This window comes from Natator depressus, chromosome 8 (assembly GCF_965152275.1).
Source record: "Natator depressus isolate rNatDep1 chromosome 8, rNatDep2.hap1, whole genome shotgun sequence".
Lineage (NCBI taxonomy): Eukaryota > Metazoa > Chordata > Testudines > Cheloniidae > Natator > Natator depressus.
This window is the reverse complement of record NC_134241.1, coordinates 56960745-56969964: the sequence shown is the minus strand read 5'-3', so window position 1 is coordinate 56969964 and position 9220 is coordinate 56960745. Positions and strand designations below refer to the sequence as shown.

The following is a 9220-nucleotide window of genomic DNA, read 5'->3' as shown; positions in this document are numbered from 1 at the left end:
ATAAGTACAAATCCTTTGGCATTGAACTGCCCATTCACATTGCATAATATATTTAGTAGCAAACTGTGTGGAGTGCAATGAATTCTTTTAGTAGCTTTACTGCAATTCAATTCTATTTTAATTTGATACAATGTATCTTGAAACATTTGATAGAGAAAACAATGAAAACACTTTTCAGAGCCAGGAGCTGCTATTCCCATTTCACAAGAGCAAGGCAAATGATGTATGAACATGGGCTAGACTAAAAAGAAAATTAACATGTTTTACATCAGGAATAATAAAGCATTCGAATTCCAGTCTGTTGACATTCTGCATTCCATCATTAAACGTTTCTGCAAAGAGAATTTATAAAAATCATTTTAGAAAGGTGCATACCATTTGACCCAGATCAGGAAATATGTTTTCTTTATGGGTTTATTTTTATGAAGTTCATTATTTTGGCAGTGGTTTCAGTCTGGTTGAGCTATTGAAAGAAAGGCTGGCAAGTGAAGGGTTAATTCCCTAGTAGCAGGATTTCTATCCCCCATCTTTTGTCAGTGGAGGATGTCAGAACACATTACTTGGATGAGTTAGAAATTCTAGAGATTTTCAACTTGGAAAGGGGAAAATATAATAATGTATTTTGTGGTATAATGGGCTCTCTCGTGACCTTTGTTATGGCATTGCACAGCAGCGGTGCCATCCCAGAAGGAACTGCTGGAGGCACTGTGTTTCAAGGAGGTATAAAGCCAGAGCTTCACAACATACAGAAGAAATATAGAAACTGTGGGTATTTGGTTTTGATTCAGAGCACCGGACTGGGAGGCAGAAGGTAGAGAGAGTGAGGGAAATGCAGCAGAGAGAGGAGAAGCATTAGAACTATGTCTGCTCTAGCTCAAAAAGAAAAGGAGTACTTGTGGCACCTTAGAGACTAACAAATTTAGTCTCTAAGGTGCCACAAGTACTCCTTTTCTTTTTGCGGTTAGTCTAACACAGCTGTTACTCTGAAACCTGCTTTAGCTCAGTGGTTCTTAAACTTCATTGCACTGCGACCCCCTTCTGACAAGAAAAAATATTACAGAACCCCAGGAGGTGGGACTACAGCCTAAGCCTGCTCGAGCCCCACTATCCCAGGCAGGGGGGCCAAAGCCCAAGGGCTTCAGACCTGGGGGCCAGGGCCATGTAACCTTAGTCCCACCACCCAGGGCTCAAGCTGAAGCCTGAGCCCCACCACTCTGTGTGGAAACCCTTGGGCTTCGGCCCCAGGCAGTGGGGCTCGGTCTTCGGCCCTGGGCCGCAGCAAGTCTAAAACCAGCCCTGGTAACCCCATTAAAACGGGGTTGCGACCCACTTTGGGGTCCCAACCCAGAGTTTGAGAACCCCTGCTCTAGCTCAATCACATGTTATTGGGCTTGATTCAGGAATCATGGGATGAATTTCTATCTGTCATGTGTCATTCAGACTAAATTATCATAATGGTCTCTGCTTAAAATCTGTTAAATCTATGAAGCATGGGAAGGGGATATCCAATTGCAGCATTAACTCTGACCATAAATATACTACCACACACATTCATATTTCAGTTCTGAAATTTCTACATGAAAATTACAATTATATGTAGAGCAATCACTAACACCATAGACCACTCAACCTCAGAACTTTTCCTGGCCATTAAAAGGGAAAAAAACCTCATAATTTGTTTTTGCAGTCTGAATTCACACCTCTCTGACTTCTACAAACCAATACGAAGGAACATATATGCAATTTCTGACAGCCACACTAGCACTATGTTAAAATACATGAACTTTATAAATACAGATATTAATTTTAAAACTATTTTAATTTTAATGTACTATTATTTTGTCAGAAAATGCCAGTTCATCAAAACTTAAACGGTTAATGGGAAAGGGATCAATTTTGACAAATTTCTTGTTTCTAAATATTTTTGGGAAAAATTTTCAAAATTGTTGAAATGTCACATTTTGACATTTTTAAAATGAAAAATTCTGGGTTTTTTTGTTTTAGTTTTTTATTTATTATTAATTATTATTATTATTATTTTGTAATTTAAGCTAATTATAGTAAAAATGATTGAAATAAAGTTGAAATGAAAACTAAACATTCCACAATTTTTTTTTAAAGTTGCAATTGACCCAAACTCCCCCTTGCCACCATCACCCCAATTGTCTGCTCATGACAATTTTCATGATTTCAACTTTTCATCCTGATTCAACATGAACATTTTTTGAAATCTCAAAATTTTTCCTGGGATTGGAAAATCATTTGCTGCCTAACTCTGCTTATAACCAATATACTGGCAGGAAATAAGGTTGCACTTTGGTTGCTGAAAATCAGAATGAAGATATGTATTGAAGAGAAGAGTAGCTGGCATTGAGAAGTGGAGTATAATGTGATGTCAAATGAGAACTTCTTAATTCCTTTGATCTTATGACATGTGTTAGTGCGATACTGTTCAAAGTTAACCAAATGTTTTGTCTGGGGCTCTCACAGCTTTGAAGATTGCAGCATTGACAGCTCTTGTGATATTCTGGATTTTCTTAAATCCATGTGAGACATTCAACTATCAAATTTTTTAAAAGTAAATTTCTAGCCCTCATGGTTTCAAAGAAAAAGGTTATTAAGGGCAAAGCTTGATTCTTCAAGCTCAGTAGGAAAATAAATTAACTTAAAAATAATTACATTAATTATATAAAGAAAATCACGTACCCATTGGTAGCTAGTTGGGTGAGGGTGGGTGGAGAAAACCTCTTTGTCAGGCATGGTGGAATTGCATAGCCAGAAACCAAGGGCCACAGCAGTAGCCACGGCAGCAAGCCATTGCAAGCATGCAAGCAAATGGGTCACCTTTATGCAAATAAAGAACCTCCCCTCATTTTCCAGTAAGTTCAGGCTCATCCACGGATCCAAGGTCACTAGGTCTATGGATATCTTGAGACATTATCTCAACCATCCCAAAAAGTCTCCTAAAAACAATGTAAAAATGCAAATATAGCAAAGAGCTGGAACTGAAATCATAGGACTACACTAAGCAGACATTCACTCAGTTATGTTCAGAGACAGATCTCTGTTTTACAGATAGATCTTTCGTTTATATATTGGTACTCAGTCGAGCTGGGCAGCTTTTTTTTTTTTTTTTTGGACAAATAGTAAATTGACCAAAAAAATCCATTTTGCAGGGCATTGTAACTAGTCAGGAATTTGGGTTGAATTTGACAGTTTTTTGGCCAAAAAAAATCAAAACATCAAAACTTTGCAAATATTGAAACATTTTGTTTCAAAGTTTTCTAATCAACTATTTCGGCATTTTGTTTTAAAGTGACATTTTCAAATCAAAATGTCGTTTCAAATTGACATTTTCAAAACATTTTGTTTGACCCAAATGGAATTTTTTTTCAAGTTTTTGGTTCAGTGTGAAACCAAAACAAAAATCAGTTTTGGGGTTTGAAAGATTTTTTTTTCCTGGATTTTTTGATTCAGCCACTGAACTGAAAAATCAATTATTCACTCAGCTCTGCTCAGAAGCTCAATTTTGGACAGCATATTTTTCATGCACAAAATCTGGGAGAAAGGTGACACACTTATTCAGTCAAAGGGGGAAAAAAAATCTTCCTCTATTCACAATTTTGGGGCTCAATTTTTACGTGAAGTCCTATCTACCTCACCTCAGTTATCCAACATTGACTAAATTAATCTGATACAACACCATAAATATGGTCTCTTCTATTACTTTATTAAATGTTATACCACTCCCTTTTGAAAACATGTGCTCTGAAATATCTTCTTCTGTTAACAAAGGAAACATGATAATTGCAAAGGAAATTTCTTGGAAATAATATCTGTTTGGATATTCTATTTAAACAAAAATGTAAGCAAAATATACTCAAAGCCTTTTATTATACAAAATAGTCCTGGAAGCTGGTTAAAAAAAAAAAATCCACAGCAAACTGAATTAAGAAATACAACAGAATCTCCTACTAGACAATCAAAGTAAGTTTAGTAGAGTATAAGAGAGAGAAGCTACCAACCATTAAAAAGCTTATGTAAAGTAATGTGAAAAGTTCACCTGTGACAAGTTATGAACAAAACAGAAAAAGATATCAGGAAGTACCAATGAAACGCTTAAGAATAAGAAGAGCAGTAGAGCTGTAAAAGTTTTATATCACAAACGGATTGATGCTTGACAAGCAGACTCTCGTTAGGTAATATAATAAAAATATAATACAAGTACTGTAGGTTAAATGAATGGTTGATAGAGTTAGTCAGAAAAAAAAATTAAACAAACCATTTTTGTCCAAATTTGCTGATTCATCAAAATCCAAAACATTCCCTGGAGACCTGTCAATTTCAAAGCAATCACAATGGAAATCAGGCAGGAGTTCCTCCCAGTTTCTCAGAAGTCTCTTTGATGGGCTACTGGGAGCCCAGCCTCCCAGAGCTTCTAGGCAACCAGCTCCTTGGCAGCCCATCTGGTGACATGAGGGGGAGTCAGGAGCCTGGAAGCCCTGGCTCCCAAGCTCCAGATTTGTGGCTCCTCAGCAGCCCAGGCTCTCAGGGCCTCCAGGGTCCCAAATCTGTTTTGCAGACAGCTCTGAAAATATGAGGGTTTGTTTTGAATCAGAATGAAACTAGATTTTGAAATGTCAAAATCCTCCAACAAACACAGTTACTATTCTTTGTCCAACTCTAGCATATGATATCCTCTCCCTCATTTTCAGCTACTGATGGGCAAACCTGTTAAGTGTTTTCAGTTGAAACAGACCAGAAGCAAAACCTTAAACCCTGCCCTTGTCCAATGTTAGTGTGTCTGAGGGGAATCTGTTAATCCAGATGTAAATAATCCTGAAGTATAACCCTCATTTTCTTTAATATTTATTTTATTTACCAATATTTCCAAGGTGTGCATTACCATAGCACCCGAGTACCTCAATAATTAAAGGTAAACCAAAAATTACCTCTAGAAGACAATTTTTTTCCTTTTAATCCAGTGTTCTGCAGTGTTGACTAATTCTCTTACAATTCATTACTACATGATTGTCTGGGGAAATACCTTTTCTCCCCTAACTGATAGCTGAAGTTCATATGGGAAATGCATGCAGTTACTTTGCAGCAATGTAGAAATGGTTGGCCAACTGGCATGAATGACTGAGAGCAGCATAGATTACTAGTACTTTCCTACTGACTATGTGACAATTATTCAGTTAATTACTTGCCCTACTATTGATAAGAATCACTTTTCCTATTTTAATAAGAGGCAGGCACATGACTGAGGGGAAAGAAAAGGGAGCTACATTTGTTTAAGCTTAGGCAACATATTTTGGATAGAGCGAGCATGCGCGCTTAGCTGAATTCTTTTTGCTCTGACCAGTAAAGGGGGAGAATGCCTACTCTGTGTAAACATAATAAACTTTTGAATAAGGGGATGTCAATGTTGATTTCCCACTCTGGCACTTTGAGTGCAGAAGGTGGGGGCCCGCAAGGATTTTAAAAGTTAATACTAGCCACTCCAGGCTGGTATTAAACTCCCAAGGTCACAGCTTCTCTCTGACCTTGGATGGGTAGATGCTGCCACCACCCAAATGCAAAAAAAACCCCAAACCCTTTGAAACCAGAAAGGCACACTTGGGAATTCCTTCCTATGGGGTACCCTCAAGCCCTTTCACGCTCCACCCCACCCCCCCTCCAGGGAAGAGTGGAGAAAAAGGAAATCAGCTGTTCCCACAAGTTTATTAAACAACATATGCACAAACCTCTTAGGACACCAAAAATCCAATCCTGTTCTTAAAAAACGTAAGTGTTATTAAAAACAAAACAAAGAAAATACATCTGAAACTTTTTGCCAGATTTAACAAACCCACTTACAAAATTTAAACATCAAGAATAACCTTCTTGAGGTCCAGCTTAAAGGTTACGAGCAAAACAAAAAGCATTTGGAGTTAGCACAGAGGAGACCACTAGCCAATAAAAAAATAAAAGAAATAACTAATTCTATCCTCCTAGATATTACCTAATTTACTTACTATTCTGGGGTTTCAGATAAGCAATCTTTAGGTATTGTCTAATGGTTTTTCATACCTGGCTTAAAGCTTTTTAGAGCATAACTGCTTCCTGTTCCCTTCTTTCCTGGACAACCACAACACACAGAAAAAGGGAAGTTTGTTCCCAATTTTAAAAAGTTCTAGCCCTCCCATTGGCTCTTTTGGTCAGGTGCCCATTCCTTTCCTTTTACCTGTGAGCTTGTTCACCCTTTTATGGTAAAGCAAGTAGAGAACAGCTACTAAGAGGAATTTTATAGCTAACTGGCTGGCTGGGTGTCCATAAAAGGGAGCTACCTCCCCCCTCTTCATTTATCACAGGGGATAAGGAATGAAAGACAAACTATTCTCCTGGAAGGTTTTGTTGTTGCAATGTAAATCTTTGGTCATTAATATGGCTTATGACTCCTTACAGGATTGCTGCTAAATGGGATTTCCTTAATACTTTAATGCTCTCTTAGATTTAGGTATTATTGTGCATTGTGGACCAATATTGATTACTGAAGGAAAAGGAAAGAAAAAGGAAATTGTATCTATCCATCCAAGTGTTTATGTTGCCCTGATCATCATAGCTTTTCTCCCTCCTTACTTCATACCAGAAGAACACCTTCCTGCAGAAAGTGAATGCATTCCATACTGCAAAGTGGACCATGGCAACAGTGTGATATGGCTGAATTGTCTCTTGGATGTTCCCAATTTTGCATATTCTTTATAATATTTATTGTGGCAGGAACCTGCTATATTTCTTCACGTTTCTTTATACTAGCTGTTAACAATGACCCTCAGACACTCTTGGTAGTCTGGACCCCAATTCTTTTTACACATTGCTGGTATACTAAAGATTTTTGGCTCTGTAACTTTTATTAAACATTTATTATTTGTATTGAAGTGGAATGTAGGAGCCCCAGTCATGGACCAGGGCCCCATTGTGCTAGTGTAGGGCTAAATTTTATAATTGTACTATAAGAATTGATATAAACCTTGATTTCATTCTGCCAGCCACCCTTTTTGAATAACAGAAAGGAATGACTGTCTGAGACTGGGATCCTGTTTCCCATATGCATTACAATTAGGACCTGTTATGAAGTTTAGTTAGTAAAAGACAGGATTTTGTATTGTGTCTATGATAAATAGATTAAAGAAATGTTGAGGGCCTAAAGCCCCAATGTGAATTATTTTAGTTATAAGATTTAGCACGGCTTAATTTACAATGTATTCTGTATACCTTTGAAGGTTTCTGTGAGAGACTGTTTGTGTGAATTAGGAATGCATGCATCAGGAAAAGATAAGGTGTAAAAGCCATCACAAATGTCCAGATGGTAAAGAAAAAGTGAGAGACTTGGAAGCAGCAGGAGACAATCAGAAAATATCCATTGTATCCTCGCTAAACATGTTAGCAGCATTGACAACCTCAGAGGTGAGGCAGGCACCCCCGAAGGCGAGACAACAGCTAAACAACAACATTAACACCACTTAAGGACTAATGATTACAGGGTGATGTTGCAAAATGCAGGGACTCAAATGGGAATTTACAACTATAAAGATGGGGTGTTTTGCCATGGAACACTGGGTTCAGTCCTGCAAAGCCTCGGAGCATCGGATTGCGACTGACAGAGCTCTGCTCCTCACTCGTGCTCAATCTAACTGGACATAGATTGACTTGAGCTACAACAGACTGGTAACTATAAAGACCATCTGCAGGACGTGTGTGTGCGTGTGCGCGCGCCTGAAAAGCATATGCCAACTGCTGTATTTACAATAAACGTGGCATTTTGCCTTATCCCTCTTATAAGATCCTATTGATATTATTTTATTAGTGTAACACTAGGCACTGTACAAACACTGAAGGTATGCACCTCAGAAGAAGGTTCTTCTTCCAACTTTCTTCCTTCTTTTCTCCATTCCCACTTCCTCCAATCCCTGCCTTCCCTCCTGGATCTCCATCTTAAATGAAGCCATTTTTATATGGTTTCCCTGCCCCACACACTGAAATTCCAACATATATGAGAGGCTAGATTTCTAGCCACATTAATTTAGCTTTAAGTGCTGGAAGAATTTACCCCTTGCTCTCATTATTATATAAATTAAATCAATTATCAGAATGACCTAAGGCTACTTTCTGTTCTTGATTGAGAAATTCATGACAAGATTAAGAACTGGGACTGTCACCTGTCAGATAGTTAAGCCAATTTTAGCTGTTTTGCACCACCATGCTTTGTGTACTACATAGCCACAAAGACAGGTCATGCTGAAGCAGATCACCTAGTTTAAGAACAAAAACAAACAAAAAAGAGTTAGAGGATGCTTTATAAAAGGAATCATTTGATGTGTTCAGGTATATACAAAGATGCTCTTGGGTCTAGAAAGGATCAGTTTTAAGGTCCGTCAATCAGTTTTGAGGATTGGAAAATAGCTAAGGAAGATAGGATCATGCTATATAAGCAGGCTGGATGGTTTACTTAGAAAAAGCATACAGGGCTGAATTCTCTGCTGGCATAATGCCAGTGTGATCTAATTGGATTTTCTGGAGATACTCCTGGCATAAGACACGATTCAGCATGAGCAAGGTTATTAGAGGTCATGGCAATACACTAGCAGAGAATTTGACCATACAACTCCAGTATAGAGGAACCTTTTTTCCATGTGCACTAAGGCCCCTTTAGAACACTCTGGTCACGTAAAGGCTCCTCAAAGTGGCAATAACTTTCATTTAAGTTCACTTTAAGGCCCTTTTACACTGTCAGCGTGGTGTAATGGAACCTAATGTGAGTGAAAATCAGGCCCAGTGTATCCATTTTACAGCTCACATGGTCAGTCTCTCACAACTTCATGGCAACGACTAAGCTTCAAGTCAGTTCCGATTTTAGACAATCAGTTCCTGGCTTCTCAATTATGATTTGTTTTATGACATGTAGGGAGTTTCCGTGCTTGCACTTCAAGCTGTTAAAAATTCCACTTTTCTCATGTTTGAGCATATAACTGAAGCATTTGTCATCAGTTTCTGTATAAAACTTATTTGAAGCTCTTGCATTTTCTTTGACATACACCAGATCTAAAGACAGGAAGAGGAAAAAGCAGCAACAGCAGCAAATCAGAATTCAGTGGTTAACACAATCAGTGGTTTTTCCTACACAAACTTTAGCTTCTCTTGACAATACAGAAGCCGGATCTCTCTCTAGAATATGGTT

The 9220-nt window shown here is 38.0% G+C and overlaps 1 long non-coding RNA gene across 1 annotated transcript in view; it reads right to left on the bottom strand.

The window, feature by feature from the left end:
* Positions 1-301: 301 nt before the first annotated feature.
* Positions 302-9220, bottom strand: part of LOC141992855 (uncharacterized) — a 473559-nt gene continuing 464640 nt past the window's right edge. The window contains exon 9 of the long non-coding RNA XR_012640668.1: positions 302-332. This is a non-coding gene — a long non-coding RNA (uncharacterized LOC141992855). The remainder of the gene's footprint in view (positions 333-9220) is intronic.